This window comes from Budorcas taxicolor, chromosome 15 (assembly GCF_023091745.1).
Source record: "Budorcas taxicolor isolate Tak-1 chromosome 15, Takin1.1, whole genome shotgun sequence".
NCBI lineage: Eukaryota > Metazoa > Chordata > Mammalia > Artiodactyla > Bovidae > Budorcas > Budorcas taxicolor.
In genome coordinates, this window is record NC_068924.1 from 35,801,763 (window position 1) to 35,824,498 (window position 22,736).

General features: G+C 37.2%; 1 protein-coding gene across 3 annotated transcripts in view; it reads left to right on the forward strand.

Moving 5' to 3' along the window:
* SOX6 (SRY-box transcription factor 6) overlaps positions 1 to 22,736 on the forward strand; it is a 708,935-nt gene that overhangs the window by 528,444 nt on the left and 157,755 nt on the right. The gene's annotated exons all lie outside the window — the stretch shown is intronic.

The window sequence follows — 22,736 nt, forward strand, 5'->3', positions numbered from 1 at the left end:
AGGCCTGCAACGCAGGAGACCTGGGTTTGATCTCTGGGTTGGGAAGACTCGCTGGAGGAGGGTATGGCAACCCACTCCAGTATTCTTGCCTGGAGAATCCCCATGGACAGAAGAGCCTGGCAGGCTATAGTCCATGGTGTCACAAAGAGCTGAACACAACAACTCTTAGTTGAGCAACTAAGCACAACAGCAAACACCGATTAAATGTTTACTATATGTTGGCTGCTATTTTAAAGCTCTAAATACGTTAACTCACTGTGCCTGCAAAATAGCCTTGCTGCTGCTAAGTCACTTCAGTCATGTCCGACTCTGTGCGACCCCATAGACGGCAGCCCACCAGGCTCCCCCATCCCTGGGATTCGCCAGGCAAGAACACTGGAGTGGGTTGCCATTTCCTTCTCCAATGCATGAAAGTGAAAAGTGAAAGTGAAGTCGCTCAGTCGTGTCCGACCCTCAGCAACCCCATGGACTGCAGCCTACCAGGCTCCTCCGTCCGTGGGATTTTCCAGGCAAGAGTACTGGAGTGGGGTGCCATTGCCTTCTCCAAAATAGCCCTAGAGGTAGATAATATTATCCCCATGTATAAATGAGAAAAGTGAGACAAAGAGAGGTTAAATAATTTGCCCAAAGTCATACATTTAATAAGAGCTGGGATTTAAACTTAGTCTAGCTGCAGAATCTGGGCTCTTAACCACTGCGTTCTACTGCCTCTCTGTTCTTGTGAAGCTAGAGCTCCAGCTCAATATCTCTCAACAGAATTTTTATTAACTTTGGAGTACAGACCAATTTTTTTTGAAGTATAGTTTATTTGCTGCTGCTGCTGCTAAGTCACTTCAGTCGTGTCCGACTCTGTGCGACCCCATAGACAGCAGCCCACCAGGCTCCTCTGTCCCTGGGATTCTCCAGGCAAGAATACAGAAGTGGGTTGTCATTTCCTTCTCCAATGCATGCATGCCTGCTAAGTCGCTTCAGTTGTGTCCAACTCTGTGTGACCCTATGGACAGCAGCCCACCAGGCTTCTCTGTCCATGGGATTCTCCAGGCAAGAGTACTGGAGTGGGTTGCCATTTCCCTCTCCCAGTTTATTTGCAAAGTTGTGTTATTTTCAGGTTATGGCAAAGTGATTCAGTTATATATATATATATATATATATAATAAGATATATATATATATATCTTATTATATATATATTTCAGATTCTTTTCTGTTATAGGTTATTATAAGATGCTGAATACACTGCCTCATGCTGTACAGTAGGTCCTTGTTGTTTATCTGTTTTATATATAATAGTGTATATCTGCTAATCCCAAACTCCTAATCCAAAATCGCAAATTCCTCACCCCATTCCCCTTTGAATTCATAACTTTGTTTTCTGTGTCTACAAATCTGTTTCTGTTTTATAAATAAGTTCATTTGTATCAGAGAAGAATTTTTGATTGAAAGATCTGTTGAATCACTTGTCAAAATGGGAATTGGACACAAAAGCAGATTAGCCTAGGAAATAATTAAATAATTTAAAAAGGGGAAAATATATATCTATTTTTTTGACAATCAGTGTGACTCATACTCCACAGTTAAGAGGGTAATTCAAGGACCACCTACAGAAAAGAAGGAGCAATAGTCTCAAAATGGGAAATTTACCAGGTTCACAACTTGTAAACGAGGAATGCATGAATAAGGACTAAAATATGTGCACCTCAGACTGGCCCACTACAAATATTTGAACACTCCCTGAAAGACTGGTTGCCCAGGAAACGCCTGGTTACAAATTCAAGGTACAGATTTATCAAGGTAGATAGATACCTTGTCTGCTAGTGTATGGCTGTACAAAGTTATATGCGAGGACAGGAAAATTTGAGGTGTATATCACTAGAATTCTCTTGTCTTGGAAGAGAGCTACTTTGGAGCTACTTTGAAAGCTACTTTGCGTATTTTTCATGGGTAAATATTAAGTGTCTTTGAAAAATCATTGAACTGTGGTTGAGTGATTCAGAAGACCATTGCACTTAATTAAGAGTTAAGTGATTAGAAAACGTCAGATTAAGGGATGAAGAGGAGTCACTTGAAAGGTAAAATGGGGGCACCAGAGAGAAGCATCTATAGTTCATTTCTGTAAGTTCTATACAATAAAGCAAAACTCTCTAGGATAGTGACAAGGTGCTACACAAGGAAATCTAGCATAAAGGGGGGCTTGCACAAGAGATTGGAGAGCTTTTTGTAATTTACTGTGGTATATTCATTGGGGGAATATTCTTCTATTGTGATGCTTGCTGTCAAATGCTTCCTCTTTTCAGCTTCACATTAATACTTCGTTTGTACTTCTTATTTTAATGTTTTTCATGTAACCTTTGTAAACTCCACTTAGGATCTTGACTACAGTCTAGTTCTTTGATGTTATTAAAATGTGTAATGTAAGTTCATTGTTGGTCTCAGGCTATTTTAACTATACATTGCATTTGTCCAACATCAAAATATAGAAAACAGATAACAAAGCTTTTGGTAGTATTTAGCCACAGTAACAAAGATGGGAATGTGATCTGAGCCAAGAGGAATAAATTAGTCTTACTTCACTTTGAAAGTGAAAGTTGCTCATTAGTGTCCGACTCTTTGTGACCCCATGGACTATATAGTCTGTGGAACTCTCCAGGCCAGAATATTGGAGTGGGTAGCTGTTCATTCTCCAAGGGATCTTCCTGACCCAGGAATCAAACTGGGGCCTCCCACACTGCAGGCGAATTCTTTAGCTCTGGTAAAGAGCCACTCCAGTATTCTAGCCTGGAGAATTCCATGGACTGTATAGTCCATGGGGTCACAAAGAGTCAGACATGACTGAGCAACTTACTTCACTTTGATGTTACTTTATATTGTTGGGTAACATTACCCAAAGCTTTGGGTATTGTACTATATTTTGATATCAGAAAGGTAGAATTTAAAATGATGCTTGGTTTAGGACTAATTGGTGATATTGTGTGCCACTCTGCATAGAAAGAAGTTGGACTCTTTTACTTTTCACTTTGGAATTCTGCATTTTGTCTTTTTAAAATATGTTGATTTTACTAAGCATCTTATCAGAAGTTTGCAAGACAGAAAACTTATTTACACTTTTTTTTAAAAACACTGTTTGAGTTTAGGGCCACGTATCTATTTGACTTTAGGGCCACATATCTGTAAGTGGCAGTGTAATGCCCACTGCCCTCTTCAGTTCTGTGGGCATTTTGGCAGAAGTGGCAAGTGGAAGATTTAAGCATGTTTTGAGCCAGAGACCAGAGAGCTATATTCATTACTGCCAATAGTACTGTCTGAGACACAATGAGGAGGGTAAGAGTTCTGATGCGCCCAGTGAGTTGCAGGCACAGTTGTGTTCAGTTGCTCATATTGTTTTCAAGGGCCAGTAGGATGGTTTCATATTCTCTTTTTTGGGGAGTGATTGGTTAAGATTTTTATTTGTCTAACCAGTCCTATCGAAGGTAGTTTACCTTTTTGTTCACAGGATTAGAAGAACTTACTCTTTGTTTCCCTGTTTCTTTTTTGTAGGGTAACACATTGCCAAACAAATTTGGGAAACCACTGTCAGTTCACAAAGTCTTTTCCTTTCCTGAGACTGTAACTTTCTTTGCCTTGAAAAAGTAACTAATATAAAAACCCAATAGCTTTGCTTCTAAATTTAAATGCGTTTAAATTAAAACCTGAAGCTATGAGGTAGAAGGAAATGTAATACTGTTAATTCAGTTGCTATTACACAATAAAATCAAGTGTTTATCAAGAATATCTTAGTATGTTTGTTTGCAGTAGTAGTCTGCATTAATGAAAATGGATGTTCTTTACATTTAAATACATACACATTCCATATAGTTAGTATTTTTGTTTGTTTGTTTTATTTCAGTGTCAAATTCCACTGGTCTGTGTTAGGGTACCTTTTTATTTGTTTGTGAAGTAAGCATGTGTATTCCAGTGATCTCCAGCCAACCTTGGGTTCTCCAGATACTGAACAGAGCTGTCTGTGGGTGGGGTCAAACCCGCCTGTGACTTTTGACCATTGAAAATGAAGGAAAACATTTGTGGTAAGAAACAACAGCACATGCTTGACCTCCAAAGCACACACATCTATAAATGGATAAAAGTGACTATTTAAGGTTGCTTCAAAAAAGAACCACTGTGTCTACAAAGAAAGAAACCCTAATTCAGTGTTTGAAAAAGCAAACTATGTGTGGGTGAAAGAACATGTTTTTGTCAAAAACATCTGTGGTGTTCCCTATGATGTATTTGATCCTGGTGGTAAATCAACAAAGTTAAGTATTACAGACAAAATTGACTTTTGACAACCTATTATGTGATAAATAGGTTAATTCAACCCAAAAGATCTCAGGGCTACCTTTAAACTAGTGTTATTTTGGGTAGTTGCCAGATGTACAAAATAAGATCCTCCCCCTAAAACTGTAGACGTTGTTGAATTTGTTGCCCTGCAGTTGCAATTGGTTGTATATGTATTCTCTGTACCTTCATTTTTATTTCTTTCTTTCCACTGTGTTTCCTGGAGGTGGTCTCCTTACTGTTGTAATCATCACTAGGACTAATTTTATAGAATTGAATTTTTCAACTTGCTAGATTTTTACATAGGTATAACATGATTTATAGATTAAAGAAGATCTAAGATTTTCCAAAACCAATTTTATGAATATATTTTCTCTACAAATACTGAAATGGTAAATTATGGGGGGAAGCCCCAAAATAAAATGTAAAATTCACAGATATAAATAATTAGGCATGAAAATTTATCTCTGAATAAATTGTACTGATGTGATTAATTGAGGGCAACAATAAAACAGGATGTTTTCCACTGTCTGCAGAGATTTTATCAAAAGAAGCTAAGTTATGTCAAAAACAGTGAGTGGCTTGATTTATTAGGTGATGAATTTTAAAAGTAGTGTCCAGATGTAAATAGTGAAATCATTCAAAGTATTACTCAGCAGCTGCAAGAGAGATAGGAAAGGCTGACAGGACAAATTTAGTCATTCCTTAATCACTTTCGTTAGGCACTATTGTCAGCTCCAAGAGGCAGATTTTCATCTTGATTTAAACCCATAATGCTAATAGTTGAAGCCTAGAAATTCTCAAAATCATTTGCTTGCAAAACACCTTTTAGATCGTCTTTAGATGTTTTTGTGACCTGATGTCATAAAAATAGGCAAAAAATATATTGCATGTGTCATCAAAGAAAATTTTCCAATTCCCATTTATGTGTCATAAAGAAGATATTATTTACTGTAAGATCCAAAACTATTAATTAGCTGCCTTTGGTTTAAATAAAATTGATTGTTAAGGCAGAAAATAGAGGATAATATGAGTCCTATTCTGCTGTAGCCTCCCAATAAAAGAAGCAGTGACCCAACTCATTAGCCCTTTGATTTAATATATTGACACTTGGGTAGGAATAATTCCGTTTAGTGGCTTTTGCTTCCCAGGGATCAATTTAATTAGTTATAAAATGTGACTTCTTGTCAGGAGCTAGAAGAAATGCTGACGTTAAATAAAGTCATACGCAATTTAAACAATAAAGCTATCGATGCCTGGTTAAAAGTTAATGATGCAAAAAAAATGGCTTAATAGAGACAACCTCAGCAGTGAAAGTGATGCTAGGAAAATTAAGCTAAGTGGATGAATGAGAAATGGTGATGTTGTTGAATTGTTAAAACAAATTCATGGCTGGTCTGATGGCTGGCTAGGTTAAGTACATTGTCTTTAAGCCTGAAGACAGAACTCATTCGAAACTCCTTGCTCAGTAATACTTCAGTGTGAGTTTCATGTGTTTATAGATTTTAGGATCCAGGGGAGGGAGGAATTCTTGTTTAGACTGCTTGGGGCAGAAAACTTCCTGAAACCAACTTCACATTTGAAAGAAGGATGAAATAATACTCATGTCTATCTCATAGTGGCTGCCTTGAGGTAGTCTCACATCACTGCTGATTGACCCCTGGCTTCTCTGAAAACTACCAGTTTAGGAGTGTTGCTGGTGCAAGGCAATTCCTGTTTTGTGAAAATATTTGAGATGAACTCTGGGCTTGCAGTTTGGCCTGGTAACTTTCATATTTTCCTCCTTCTGGACAGCAGTTACTATCAAAATATTTCTTTCCAGTTTAGAGACATGTCACCTTCTTTACCTGTGTAATTAATGCCCACTCTTTTAAGTTATTCCTATAATGAATCATTATTATTTTTGTCTCTGACTACATCCCATACACTGGCTTCAACACAAACTTGCACGATAAGCGTGTTGAGGCTTAGAATTTAGTAACTAGGTGATCTCTAAAATTCTTTCTAACTCCCTAATTCAATTGTAAATTCAACATTTACTGGTTACTTCAGTCAAATCAATTGCTTTTGAAGTGGTGTAGTGAAACAACCAGTTTGATCGACTGAATATGCTGTGGTTTCTGCTGCTGTGTATACTCTGCTGCTTTCTGTGTATACTCATACTACATCTGCGTGTCTTTTTGGCATTGACTACTACTGGGTCATTAACACCAGTTTGCCAAATAAAAGACAACCACATTTTATTGTCAGGCAAAATTTATGTCTCATTTCTCTAGCTGTTGCCTTTCCAAGTCATTTGTGTATTAGCTAAAGATGAGGCACACGTTTAAACTTGATGAGTTTTAAAATACCTTTTTCTAGTCAAAGTAATTGACATAAGTGTTCTATGACTAAATTTTGTAAAGCAACTGAAGGAGTATTTTTCACTTTTCCATTGTTGTGTCTAGTTTATCTACAGGCTCTGAAGTCAGTGGTTGCTGGTTGGGAATATAAGAGTAAAGAGCTGAGCTCTGGAAAGGAAGATGGAATGGGAATTTATGGTCTTTAACACTCTTATCAGCCTCCTATTTCTCTACTTTGTCGTGAAGCTCATATTCTCCCAGACTCTTCTTCCTGGAATGTACTGAAAAGTTTCAGGATTGAAGATCCTGGGCAAAAGCTCACTGTTTGGGAAATCTGTTCATTGGATATTTTTTCCTGCAGGCTCAGCTGCCAAGGAAATTACTGTAGAGTGTACAGTTGACCCGTCAACGTGCAGTGTCTCCATCTAGGAAAATCAATGAATAGCTTACCTTTTTGGTTAACATAAAATGATGTGGTTGAAATTATAATAAAACAAGTAAACATTAACCTTCTAGTGAGATTTGTATATTAAAATGGAGCTGAAATGATTTGGAATTTCATTTGCTGGTCACACACTGACAGCAAGGAAACATAGTAGTTAACTTTGAGAAAGGGGCATTTTCGAGAAGGAGCTGCCTGCCAGAAAGCTTTATCCAACAAAGTAACTTTCAGAAGACTACTAGGGAAGAAGAAACAATTTGGAGGCAAATGAGACTGCTTACATAGTATTTGGTAAAAAAAAAAATTAACAGTAGCAAACACATAAGAACAGTGAGGAATATTGCTAAGAATAAAATCTGTGCCAGAGACAAGTTTTCCTTCGGAGTAAAGATTATCCTTTCTTTTTTTTTTCCTTTCTTAATGTTGGGGGAAGGGCAAAAAGCTGAGGACAAGAGGGAAATTGTGGGGGACTGATGTTAGATAAACTATTCTGTCTTTGTGTTGACATTATATTGGCTACAGCCTACACAGAAGGGATGCCTGGAAAAAAGTAAGGAGAGAGAGGCATTAATATTTTTTAGTGTGCGTGGGTGCGCCAGCACTAGAGGGGCCCATGTTTTCTTAGGGCTCAGATGGCAAAGCTAAGCATTCAGCCTACGGCAGGAAAAAAGTGCCTTTTTTGTTTTCTGACTGCAGAGTCCAGGCATTCCCAGGGGAACACAATGAATGGCCCATTTTGTCCAACACGGTTTCATAGACATAGATTTCTTGTTTTTTCATAATTATTCTTGCCCGTCATTGGGTGTGCACATGACATTTGAGCGTGTTTTAAAGTCTTAACACACTCATGTGCCTGCAATAAAGTTACTCATAACAATCCTGGCTTTCTCCAGACAACAGAGCAGGGTCTGTTGTTTTCACAAGTCACAGCAGCTGGGAGGCAATTGTGAAGACAACAGCTTAATCTAGCTGGGAAATACAGGAAGAGGAGAGTATACACTGAATTTCCTCCCGTATTATTTAAACAATGAAGAATTAAAAAAAAAAAAACAACTAGGGGTGGTCTTGCTCAATAACTGATTGGCAGAATGTACTTTAAATTTCCTTAGAACGTTGTCTTTAAATGTTAAGGATCTACAAGGTTGCATTCATCATATTTGTTAATCAGCTAAAAGGCAGGCTCAGACAGAGGTATAGAGCCACATTTCAGTGGCTATAGAAGGTATTGCAGAGCATTTGTTTTTTATAATTTGTTAAGTAGCAACTGGTGTTTGTATAAAAGGTAGCAACTGGTGTTTGTATAAAAGGATGCTATAACCAAGTAGTTATGAAGCAATGGTTAATCTCCTTTGAAAGGTGTGCGAAAGACTAAGAGGTTCACGGTAATTCATATTTTCGTGCCAGGCTGAATTTCTGGCTCTTGGTCATTAGCAAGTTTTAAATTTCACACTGAATAACAGAATTTAGGGAAGAGGAGAGTAACTTTGAAAGATTTTGAAAGATTTAAATCTGACTGGGAACATCAGAATGGTAAACTGGCTGTTCTCTTTCACTGAAGTGAACCAAGTTATTTTTATTTCATGTGGAGGGAAGAAGATAAGAAATGCAAGAAGTACAATAAAAAGAAGGAAAAATTTTTCCTGTTCATCTAAGCTTTCTTTGGTGGGGGAAGGGATTATGCAGGATTTGGGGAATGAAATGGCTTAAAAACCAAGATTGGCAGTGCTCTGCTTGACTGTTTCGAACTCCACTACCCTCTTCCCTTCAAGGAAACATTTTGTGAAAAGAACTTCTTTTGTCCTTTTGAAAGATATCTAGGTGACGTGAAAGTATTTGGTCTCTAAGACATAATGGTTTTGTTCACGTATTATTAAGAAAGATGTAGCAATTAGGGCTAGCAACTTTACTAAATAACTCATCATCTTTTTTGGTACTCACAGTACCTGAATAACTATAATCCCATTTCATTTTCATTCTTAATGTGGAAATACTGTTTCCTCATGAAGATATTTTAAAACAGAAATCTAAATGAGAAATCCAAATGCTACTTGGGACCATAGGATGAACTTCACTGTCTTATCTCTCTCATGAACTGAACATGATGAGATACTTTTTTTATTATTATTACTTATTGAGCATCTATTCTGAGCTTCCCTACATTAAAAAAAAAAAAACATTTTTTTTGTAATATTATTTCTTCTTTATTTCCCATGCATGTGTGCATGCTAAATCACTTCAATTGTGTCTGACTCTGTGTGACCCTATGGACCGTAGCCTGCTAGGTTCCTCTGTCCATGGGATTCTGCAAAGCAAGAATACTGGAGTGGGTTGCCATGCCTTCCTCCAGGGGAGCTTCCTGACCACGGGTTAGAACCTGTGTCTCTTATGTCTTCTGCATTGGCAGGAGAGTTCTTTACCCCTAGTGCCATCTGGAAAGCCTCTCATTTCCCATATCTCTTCCCTGTTCATGGAATAACATAGCGCTGAAGATCCAATAACCAGGTTCTTGGGTATCAGGATCTAGTGTAAAAGTTAATCCTTTTGCTGTCTTCACTAGCTTTAATACCAAAGCATAATTAACTATTTGTGTGTGAGCTAAGTCGTTTCAGTCATGTCTGACTCTGTGGACTGTAACCCACCAGGCTCTTCTGCCTATGGGATTCTCCAGGCAAGAATACTGGAGCGGGTTGCCATGCCTTCCTCCAGGAAATCTTCTTGACCCAGGGAATGAACCTACATCTCCTGCGGCTTCTGCACTGCAGGCTAATTCTTTACCGCTGAGCCACCAGGGAAGCCCAATTAACTATATTTATTGCTGTTAGTTGCTCAGTTGTGTCTGACTCCTTGCGACCCCATGGACTGTAGCCCGTAGCCTGCCAGACTCCCCTGTTCATGGAATTCTCCAGGCAAGACTACTGGAGTGGGTAGCCATTCCCTTCTTCAAGCCAAGTATCATACTTAAGTCTCTGCAACATCAAAACCTGTGCTCTTTCAACTATACCATGCTGCCTCCAAGTTACATAAAAAGGAGTAAATAGCAGTGCCTAATTAATAGGGTGTAGGGACATAAATCAAAAGGTAACAGTGCTCTTTTTTCCTCTTTTCCTCCTTCCCTTTCTAATTCCGTCAAAAAAGCTATTTTTGTTGTTTAAAAGACCCTGGCTTCTTGGAAGGAAAGCTATGACAAACCTAGACAGCATATTAAAAAGTAGAGACATCACTTTGCTACAAAGGTCTGTATAGTCAAATCTATAGTTTTTGCAGTAGTCATGTACAGATGTGAGATTTGGACCATAAAGAAGGTGAATGCTGAAGAACTAATGCTTTTGAATCGGTGCTAGAGAAGACTCTTGAGAGTCCCTTGGACTGCAAGAAGATCAAACAAATCAATCCTAAAGGAAATCAATCCTGAATATTCATTGGAAGGACTGATGCTGAAGCTGAAGCTCTAATACTTTGGCCACCTGAAGCAAAGAGCTGACTCATTGGAAAAGATTCTCATGCTGGGAAAGAGTCAAGGCAAAAGGAGAAGAGGGCAGCAGAGGATAACATGGTTAGATAGCATTACCACAAATTTGAGCAGACTCCAGGAGATAGTGGAGGGCAGAAGAGCCTGGTGGGATGCAGTCCATGGGGTTACAAAGAGTAAGATACAACATAGTGATTACATAGTGATTACAACACAGTCACAATAAATCCCCTTCTCTGGGGGATCTTCCAAACCCAGGGATCAAACCTGTGTCTCCTGCTTGGCAGGTGGACTATTTACCACTGAGCCACCTGGGAAGCCCCAAAGAGGTATCCCTCAAAGAGGTATATTCCTACCAACAGTGCAGAAGGGTGAGACATTTTCACCAACACTTATTTCTTATCTCTTTGACAATAACTATTCCAACAGGTATAAGGTGACATCTTATTGTGGTTTTGATTTGCATTTCTCTAATGATAGTGATGTTGTGCACATTTTATTGTACCTGTTGGCCATCTGCGTGTCTTCTTGGGAAAATATGTAGATCCTCTGCCTATTTTAAAGTTATAATTTTTTTGCTGTTGAATTGTATGAGTATTTTAAAATATATATTTTGATTTTATCTCCTTATCAGATATGTGACTTGCAAATATTTCCTCCTGTTAGGTAGGTTGCCTCTTCCTTTCATTGATGTTTTCCTTTGTTGTGCAGAAGCTTTTTTAGTTTGATGTAGTCCCTCTTGGTTATTTTTGCTTTTGTTGCCTTTGTTTTTGGTGTCAAATTCAGAAAGTTATTGCCAAGACTGTTGCCATCAAGGAGCTTACCACCTATAAGTTTTGTGCTTTAGGTCATATTTTCAAGCCTTTAATCTATTTTAAGTTAATATTTGTGTATGGTATGGTATAAGATGATGGTTGAGTTTCATTCTTCTGCATGTGGCTATCCAGTTTTCCCAAAAGCATTTATTAAAGAGACTGTCCTTTATCCATTGTGTAATCTTGGCTCCTTTGTCAGAAATTAATTGGCCATATATGTGGGGGGTTATTTCTGGGCTGTTTATTATGTTCCATTGAGCCATGTATTTGTTTTTATGCCAATAACATACTGTTTTAGTCTCTATAGCTTTGCAATATAGTTTGAAATCAGGGAGTGTGATGTCTTTAGTTTGTTCTTCTTTCTCAATACTGCTTTGGCTATTCAGGGTCTTTTGTGGTTTCATACAAATTTTAGGATTGTTTGTTTATTTCTGTGAAAAATGCCATAGACTTTTGATAGAATTTAAATTGTTTTTTGAAAAGAGAGTTAGAAATACACTTAAGAGGAAGGCTAGAATAAATTCTGTAGTGCTAGATTGGAATTGGAAATTATTAATGTGATTTCATGGTTTTATATATGTTTATCTCAATATATCTAATTTATCTAGAAGTGAATATAAGTATAAATGTGTATATCTGTGTAATATATACATAAATATATTTCTAAGATCTACTGAGAGGAACTAGGAGCAAAGTACACTCCAGTAATAATAAATATACTTTAGATCTAGATCTTAACTTCTGAATACATTCTCCTAGTCTGGAGCAGGAAAAATGCAGGATAAGTCTGGAATGTCTTATTTTTCCAGAAACTGAAAAACGGCTTCAAGAATTATAGGAACATAATAAAAATCCAGCTTTGAAAGGGCAATCTGTGTCCATATCTGGCACATGGTAAAAATAAAAACAAAAAAATAAGAATGGATTTATTTCATTTAACACAGCAAAAATCTACAAGAGCATACTAATATATAACAAATGAAAGAGAGAAGAGAAAGCTCTTTGTTATATAGAGTGCCAACTAATAAATGTACAGGAAATTGTTGAAAGAAAATCCCCACTTGGTCATAATCATAGCAATAATGAATTCAGAAGAAACATGAAACGCTAAAAACTGTTGAATGGGAGTTGGATGAGGACTAGGATGATTATATAGTCTCAGAGTGTCTGCCTCACAATACTTGGGAAAATGAAGAAGGAAAGGTGTAATAGTATAGTGGGAAACCTGACAGATACCACATTACTCAGGTGACATTAACAATGATGGGACAAGTCAATATCATAAGCTACCTGATGGGATGCAGCGAGAAGAGCATAGCATCACTTCTGTGATATTTCTGCCAAAAATGCATAACTTGAATTTAATCATAAAGAAACATCAGAAGAAAAAAAAAACCCATTTAGGGACAGTCTACAAAATAACTGGCTTGAAATCTTTAATACTGTTAGGGTCATAAAGGTCAACGAGGACCTGAATAACTCTGAGATTGAAGGAGACTGGAGACATAACAATTCATGATCCTGGACTGGATTTTATTTTCTCCTGTGAAGACTGTATTGGAAGAGTGGCAAAATTTCAGTAGGCTCTTTGAAGGATATATTTCAGTTGTTTGCAATGCTCTTGAATCTTTTCTATAAATTTGAAATTATTTCAAAATAAAATATAAGATACTAAAAATACAAACAAAAGAAAAGAATTAACTTTGATTCAAAGAGTTTAAGAACAGAAAGTGGTAGTTACTATGATAGTTGGCTAAAAATTGTGATCTCACTGCTACTTAGATGTTTCTTACAAGGAATGTTTAGAAAGAACACATTATTGATCCATTTATATGCCCTTTTCAATTCTACTTCAACACATTACCCTTCATGTTTGGAGGAACCCTGTAAATGATTAAATATTTGGATCTAGGCCATGGATACTGTTGCTTCATAAAAATTTTTTAATCAATGTGTTCTTTTTAGCTTCTGAGATCCAGAAATGTCACTGTTGATATGATTTCAGTGTTGATGGAATAAACTTCTAATAGTATCTTGTCAAGAGATTCATCATCAAGAGATGAACATAGTGTACTCTTGCATTTTAATAGAATATTGAGATTGGAAGGAATAACTGATTCATTATTCCCACTCTTGACCAAAAGAGAATGACCATATAATGTCCAACAACAATGAAGCCAGATTTAAGCTTGGATCAACAACTGGATAGTCTCAAATATTAGAATGTTAGGAAAACGTTAATAACCAAAGGAAAATTCCATTTAGTGGTATTTGCTTGGCTTATTAAATCTTAGTCTCCCTTTATGCTGAAAGGCACTTTGGCAAAAGGCATCAGAATCACTTGGTTTTTAGTACTAGCTTTGTCAGTTTGATAACTCTATGGCCTTAAACTTTCTGAATCAGTAAAAAAGCAGAATGACATCTTCTTGAACTGTGTTGTATGGATTACTTGAGATAAAGTGAAAGTATCTAGCATATATTTCCTGGAATGTAATAGATCTTCAAGAAGTCATGTCTCATTTCTTAGCTTCTTTATTCCTAGAAACAGCTCTGTGAATAGGAATATAATGAAGTCCCAATAAAACATTTTCTGGCTTATAGGTAGATATCTATAGTAAATACGGAGGAAATAATGTACATTTGTTTAGTAATTCATACTTTTCAAATAATTTCCACATTGCTTAAATAGTTTTCACCTTGATTCCTTAAGGTAAGCAGTGGAAATATTATTTTCTCATTTTTATACAAGAAAATCAAGATTTACTGACTCAAAAGTAAGGTAGTAGAAGAACCAGTATTTCAGCCTATTCTTTTAACATCTAAGGAGTGGACTTTTATTAGCTAATATTTCTTAACCCTTTAAAACCCATGTGCCCCAAAGGCAGAAGTATAGATCAATGGAACAAACTAGAAAGCCCAGAGATAAATCCACGCACCTATGAACACCTTATCTTTGACAAAGGAGGCAAGAATATACAATGGAGAAAAGACAATCTCTTTAACAAGTGGTGCTGGGAAAACTGGTCAACCACTTGTAAAAGAATGAAACTAGAACACTTTCTAACATCATACACAAAAATAAACTCAAAATGGATTAAAGATCTAAACGTAAGACCAGAAACTATAAAACTCCTAGAGGAGAACATAGGCAAAACACTCTCCAACATAAATCACAGCAGGATCCTCTATGACCCACCTCCCAGAATATTGGAAATAAAAACAAAAATAAACAAATGGAACCTAATTAAAATTAAAAGCTTCTGCACAACAGAGGAGACTATAAGCAAGGTGAAAAGACAGCCTTCAGAATGGGAGAAAGTAATAGCAAATGAAGCAACTAACAAACAACTAATCTCAAAAATATGCAAGCAACTCCTGCAGTTCAATTCCAGAAAAATAAACGACCCAATCAAAAAATGGGCCAAAGAACTAAATAGACATTTCTCCAAAGAAGACATACAGATGGCTAACAAACACATGAAAAGATGCTCAGCATCACTCATTATCAGAGAAATGCAAATCAAAACCACAATGAGATACCATTTCACCCCAGTCAGAATGGCTGCAATCCATAAGTCTACAAGCAATAAATGCTGGAGAGGGTGCAGAAAAAAGGGAACCCTCTTACACTGTTGGTGGGAATGCAAACTAGTACAGCCACTATGGAGAATAGTGTGGAGATTCCTTAAAAAACTGGAAATAGAACTGCCTTATGACCCAGCAATCCCACTGCTGAGCATACACACTGAGGAAACCAGAATTGAAAGAGACACGTGTACCCCAATGTTCATCGCAGCACTGTCTATAATAGCCAGGACATGGAAGCAACCTAGATGTCCATCAGCAGATGAATGGATAAGAAAGCTATGGTACATATACACAATGGAGTATTACTCAGCCATTAAAAAGAATACATTTGAATCAGTTCTAATGAGGTGGATGAAACTGGAGCCTATTATACAGAGTGAAGTAAGCCAGAAAGAAAAACACCAATACAGTATACTAATGCATATATATGGAATTTAGAAAGATGGTAATGATAACCCTGTATGCGAGACAGCAAAAGAGACACAGATGTATAGAACAGACTTTTGGACTCTGTGGGAGAAGGAGAGGGTGGGATGATTTGGGAGAATGGCACTGAAACATGTTAAGTATCATATGTGAAATGAATCACCAGTCCAGCTTCGATGCATGATATAGGATGCTCGGGGCTAGTGCACTGGGATGACCCAGAGGGATGGTACAGGGAAGGAGGTGGGAGGGAGGTTCAGGATGGGGAGGGAACACGTGTACACTCATGGCAGATTCATGTTGATGTATGGCAAAACCAATACAATATTGTAAAGTAATTAGCCTCCAATTGAAATAAAAAAACATATTAAAAAAATAAAATAAAACCCATGTGCCCTCCAGATAAAAGATAATTATACAGTTTTTAATGTTTCAAATTTTCGGTTGTTGTTTTTCAGTCACTAAGTTGTGTCCAGCTCTGTGACTGCGTGGACTGCAGTGTGACAGGCTTCCCAGTCTTTCACTGTCTCCTGGACTTTGCTCAGACTTATGTCCATTGAGTCAGTGATGCTATCCAAGCATCTCATCATCTGTCACCCCTTTGCCCTCCTGCCCTCAATCTTCCCCAGCATCAGGGTCTTTTCCAACGAGTTAGGTCTTCGCATCAGGTGGCCAAAGAATTGGAGCTTCAGCATTAGTCCTTCCAATGAATATTCAGGGTTTTATTTCTTTGGGATTGGTTTGATCGCTTTGCATTCCAAGGGATTCAAGAGTCTCCTCCAGCACCACACTTCAGAAGTGTCAATTCTCTGGTGTTCAGTCTTCTTTATGGTCCAACTCTCACATCCGTACATGACTACTGGAAAAACTATAGCTTTGACTATGTGGATCTTTGTTGGCAAAGTAAGATCTCTGCTTTTTAATACACTGTCTAGTTTTGTCGTAGCTTTCTTTCCAAGGAGCAAGTGTCTTTAATTTCATGGCTGCATTCACTGTCCACAGTGATTTTGGAGCCCAAGAATATAAAATCTGTCACTATTTCCACTTTTCCCCCTTTTATTTGCAATAAAGTGATGGGACAAGACGTCATGGTCTTAGTTTTTTAAATGTTGTTTTAAGCCAACTTTTTCACTCTCCTCTTTCATTCCCATGACAGAGGCCTTTTAGTTCCTCTTCACTTTCTGCCATTAGAGTGGTATCGTCTGCATATCTGAGGTTATTGATATTTCTCACAGAAATCTTGATTCCTGCTGGACCTTCATCCAGCCTGGCATTTTGCATTCACTCTGCATATAAGTTAAATAAGCAGGGTGACAATATATAGCCTTGACATACTCTTTTCCCAATTTTGAGCCAGTCCACTGTTCCATGTCTCATTCTAACTGTTACTTCTGGTATACAGGTTTCTCAGGAGACAGGTAAGGTGGTCTGGTATTCACATCTCTTTAACAATTTTCCACAGTTTGTTGTGATCCACACAGTCAAAGGCTTTCAAGTAATAAATGAAACAGAAGTAGATGTTTTTCTGGAAGTCCCTGCTTTGTCTGTGATCCAATGTGTGTGTATGATAAGTCACTTCAGTCGTGTCCAACTCTTTGTGACCCCATGGACTGTAGCCCGCCAGGCTCCTCTGTCTGTGGATTTCTCCAGGCAAGAATACTGGGGTGGGTTGCCATTTCATTCTCCAGGGTATCTTCCAAACCCAGGGATTATACCCAGGTTTCCTGCATTGCAAGTAGATTCTTTACCTCCTGAGCCACCAAGAAGGCCCTTTCTAGTCCTGTGGCCACTGCTAAGTTTTCCAGTTTGCTGACACACTGAGTGCAACACTTTAACAGCATTATCTTTTGAGATTTTAATGGATTCCAGCTCAATTGGAATTCTATTATCTCCACTAGCTTTGTTGGTAGTAATGCTTCCTAAGGCCTTGACTTCACTCTCCAGGATGTTAGGCTCTAGGTGAGTGACTGCACCATTGTGATTATCCAAGTCATTAAGACCTTTTTTTGTATAGTTCTGTGTATTACTGCCATCTCTTCTTTATCTTTTCTGCTTTTGTTAGGTCCTTATAATTTCTGTCCTTTTTGTGCCCATCTTTGCATGAAATATTCCCTTGATAGCTCCAATGTTCTTAAAGTGATCTCTAGTCTTTTCCATTCTATTTTCATTTAGGTTAATATTATGATACAAGAGAAGTTTTTTATCTTCCAGGATGCACATTTTAACTTTAAATGTTTGTGTGTTTTTCCTGGGCAGTGTGGCAGTGAGAGCCCAAGATCAGTCAGTTCTAACATGAGTCACTTTGCCCTGCTTTGTTTTCCTTATTGTAGATATGGTAAAACCAGAATCACAAATATAAGTTGATGAAATTCAGTTTATGGCACAGAGAGCCTGTGTACTTATATATACGCTATTTTCAAACTTTACAACCCCTCTCTAATAAGACTCTTCTTACTTCCTTCTCATTTCCCCACAATGTGGCCCAGAGCACCAATCTTTAAAATCTCCACATCATTAGGTACATTGGTCAAGAGTAGAATCTGTACAAGACTACCTGTACCCTCCACTTACTAGTGGCCTGAACTTGAGGTAAGGTACTAAGCTTATCTGTGCCTCATCTATAAAAGAGATAATGGGTTGGGTTCATGCATGTAAAGCACTTGAGAGAGTGCCTGGCACATTGCAAGTGATATATCAGTATTGCCACTGTTGTTAATAGTACCATTATTATTATCATCACCCATGCAATTAACATAGTGGCTTAAAGCAATATAATAACATGATAATATTATTATAATGTCATGAGAGTCAAATTAGATTAACATCTGTCATTAGACCTTTTCTGGTATATACCTCTAATTTTTGTGCCTGATAAAATAATTCACCATCTCTGCTATAACCTTCCTTAGATATTTCAGTGACATATTATTCTTTTCTTTTGCAAGATCTTTTAAAAATTATTCTTCCTATAAACCTTTATAGGATAAGATAAACCCAACTGTGTACCTTAAAGCTTTTTCTCCCATCCAGTCTTCACAAATGTGCTTGGCAATTCTCAAGTCAAATGTATACCACAACCCCAAAGCTTAACCTGGGGCAGAGTCACTCTTTCACCCAGGACATAATGAATATCCAGAAAGAGAGAACATGGGTAATGCAGAATACATACCCACACACAGAGTTCTGAAATGTTCTCCAAAAGGAGAACAGTTTCTTTGAGAGATTACTCTATTGGTTTGAAATGATATAATTTAAATTCAAAGATTGTGTCTACTGTGTGCTTAAGGACTTTACACATACTCGCTTCATGACAACCATTGAGGTAGGTATTATTATTCCTCTTTAAATGAGGAGAAAAGTGAGGTTAAGCAATTTCTTACATTACTGACTGATCTAGATCTTTTAGCATCAATTCATTTATTCCAGGACTTATTCTACCACAAATACAACTGCTTCTTAAATAAATCGTGCACTTCTCATGATTGTTTTTTGCTATAATAAAACTTTTAGAAATTACTGAAATTTATCTACTCTTGTTTCTTCTATCCACATGCCAGTTTTGGAGATCAGCTACTGGGACTGAAGAACAGCCCACTTGGATTTACAGCACTTAATGCATTTGAGTATCCTTGGGGTATAAGTTGGGCTTCCCTGGTGACTTGGCAATAAAGAATCCACCTTCAATGCAGTAGCCACAGAAGACACAAGTTCAGTTCCTGGGTCAGAAAGATCCCCTAGAGGAGGGCGTGCAATCCACTCCAGTATTCTTGCCTGGAGAATCCCATGGATAGAGGAGCCTGGTGGGCTACAGTTCATGAGGTCACAAAGAATTGGACGTGGCAGAAGCGACTTAGCATGCATGCATATGCAGGGTGTAAGTTGCTTTTCTTTCCAAGCTTAGAGCAGATGGGACAATTTTAACAACTTGATGTAAATAAAATAACAACAACAACAACAAAACTCCAGGCAACCTGGTAGTTCAAGACTTATGCTGGCAAGTCTGGGCTTATGCTTATTTTCCTCCATATAGATACCCATTTCTAGCAAAATCTGAGTCTACCCTTTCTCTACTGAATTATGTTGGCATCATTGTGAAAATCATGTGGATTTCTTTCTGAACTCTCTATTCTATTGATTTGCATGTATGTCCTTATACCAATCCCACCCTAACTGATTATTGTCGCATTATAATGTCTTGAAATCATACTATAGTTATCCAGTTTTGTTTTCCTTTTTCAAAATTGTTTTGACTATTTTTTTTGCATATAAATTTTAAAATAAGTTTAATACTATCTTCAAAATATCCATCTAGGATTTTAATTGAGATTGTGTTGAATCTATTCATTATTTGGGGAAAACTGCTATTTTAACAATATTGAGGCTTCCATCCCATGAATGTGGTATATTTCTTCATTTTTTCTAGTATTTAAAATTTATCCCTTGCCCTGTTTTTTAGCTTTCAGTATAGAGGCCTGTATCCTTTGGTTATATTTTTTCTAAGTATTTTATTTTTTGTGCTAATGTAAATAGAGATTTTTTAAGTTGCCTTTTAAATTTATCTATTTTTAATTGGAAAATAATTGCTTTACAATGTTGTGTTGGTTTCTGCCATAGAGCAACATGAATCAGCCATAAGTATACATATGTTCCCTTCTTCTTGAACCTCCCTCTCACCCCATACCCATCTCACCCCTCTAGAGCACCGGGTATTCACAGAGCAGTGGATTGAACCCTCTGCATTATACACCAACTGTCTACTAGCTATCTATAAAAATTGGCTTTTCTAATTGCTTATTCTTAGTTTATCTAGTATATGGACACACAAGTGATTTTTAAATCTTTTAAAAAAATTGACGTATAATTCACATATATTAGTTTCAGATGAGAAGGCAATGACACGCCACTCCAGTACTCTTGCTTGAGCAACATTCCTTGGTAGCTCAGAGGTTAAAGCGTCTGCCTGCAATTCAGGAAAGCTGGGTTCGATCCCTGGGTTGGGAAGATCCCCTGGAGAAGGAAATGGCAATCCACTCCAGTATTCTTGCCTGGAGAATTGCAAAGTGTTGGACACGACTGAACGACTTCACTTTCAGGACTTCTTTATTTTATAACTTGAAGTTTGTACCTTTTGACTCCCTTCACCCATTTTGCTCACCCTTCAACCCCCACAAATCTTTTTTCTTTCTTTTTTAAATTGAGGTAACATTGGCTTATGGGCTTCCCTGGTAGCACTAGTGGTAAAGAACCCATCTACCAATGCAGGAGACATAAGAGACACAGGTTCGATCCTGGGTCAGAAAGATCTGCTGAAGGAGGGCATGGCAACCACTTCAGTATTCTTGCCTGGAAGATCCCATGGACAGAGGAGCCTGGCGGACTACTGTCCACGGGGTCGCAAAGAGTTGGACACAACTGAAGTGATTTACCATGCATGCAATATTGGCTTATAACATTATATTCATTTCATGTGTACAACATTATATTTCAACTTCTGGGTACAGTACATCTTGCTCACCCCCCAAAATTTCACCCCCATCTATCACCATAATTAACACCCTTTACGTGTTTTGCCCTCTCCCTACTTCCACTTCTGCTCTGGTAACCACTGCTGTATGCTCTGTATCTGTTTGTTCATTTTTAAAAAGATATGCCATAAGTGAGTGAAATCATATAGTATTTTCTTTCTTTGTCTGACTTATTTCACTTGACATATTACCCTCATGGCCCATGGTGTTGCAAATGGCAATATTTCATCTTTTTATGGCTGTGTAATATTCCATCTTATATTTGTACTGCATCTTTTAATCTATTCATCCATCAATAGGCGCTGAGTTTGCTTCCATATCTTGGCTATTATAAATGATGCTGCAATGAACCTTAGGGTGCATGAATATTTTTGAATTACTGTGTTTTCATTCTTCAGATAAACATCCAGAGGTAGAATAGTTGGATCATATTATAGTTCTACTTTTAATTTTTTTGTGGAATCTTCATATGTTTTTCATAGTGGATACACAGATTTACATTCCCACCAGTAGTGTATGCATGTTCCCTTTTCTCTATAACGCTTGTTATTTGTCATCTTTTTGGTAAAGCCATTCTGATAGATATGAGATGATATCTCATTATGGTTTTGATTTGCATTTCCCTAGTAATTAGTGATTTGAACATCTTTTCATGTGCCTGTTAACCATCTGTATGTCTTCTTTGGAAAAATCCTATTCATATCCTATGCCCATTTTTTAGTCAGGCTGTTTGTTTTTGTTGTTGTTGTGGAGTTGTATATTTCATTATTTTGGATGTTAACACCTGATCAGATATATGATTTGCAAATATCTTCTCCCATTTGTTAAATTGTCATTTTGTTTTATTGACAGTTTCCTCTTCCATGCAGAGATTTTTAGTTTGGTGTAGTCCCATTTGTTTATTTTTGCTGTTGTTTCCCTTGCCGAAGGTGATATATTCAGAAAGATATTGCTAAAACCAAGAAAGACAACTGATTTTTGTTGCCTACCTTTTATGTCGTGACTTTGCTTAAATTAACTTATTAGTTCTGGTAGGTTATTCTTTTAGATTCCTCAAGATTTTCTGTGGCTAGAACAGAATGTTTTCTGTAGCTAGAAATAATTTTGCTTTCACTTATTTATTTCCAGTCTGTGTTCATTTGACTTCTTTTCCTTTGCTTGTTGCACTGGCTAGGAAATCCAGTACGATATTGAATAGAAATGGTGAGAACAGACATTTTTGCTTAGGTAGAAAGCATGGAAAATTTCACCATTGATCACATTGTTAGCTGTTGGTTTTTCAAATATTCCTTTAATCAGATTGAAGAAGTTCCCTTTGATTCAAAATTGCTGAAAGTTTTTATCATGAATTAGTAGTAATTTCTAAAATTATTTTTTTGTAACTGTTGAAATGATCATGTTTTTCCGACTTTGTTCTGTTTCTATGATAGATTATAATGATTGATTTTCAAATGTTAAACCAACTTTGCATTCCCAGAATAAACTTTACTTGGTCAGATTTATTATCCTTTTTGTATACTGTTGCATTCCATTTAGTCAATCTACTTACATGCTTTTTAAAGCTAATACCCCGACCTTCAGAAAAGTAACTCAATTTATATATTGCAAAAAGCTGTCTTTGTGTTCTGTATATTGTGAGAAATATGAGAGAAGTTATGATTCTCTTCTCAGAGGAGTTTATGGTCTCACTACCTTAAAAGAAAGAATACTACATGATTGATTTTAATGTCTGTTACAGGCATACAAACTTAAGGGTTTGTGCAGTAGAGGAAAAAGAAGAGAGACAATGATCAGGGTTACTGTGTATCGGTGTTGCCGG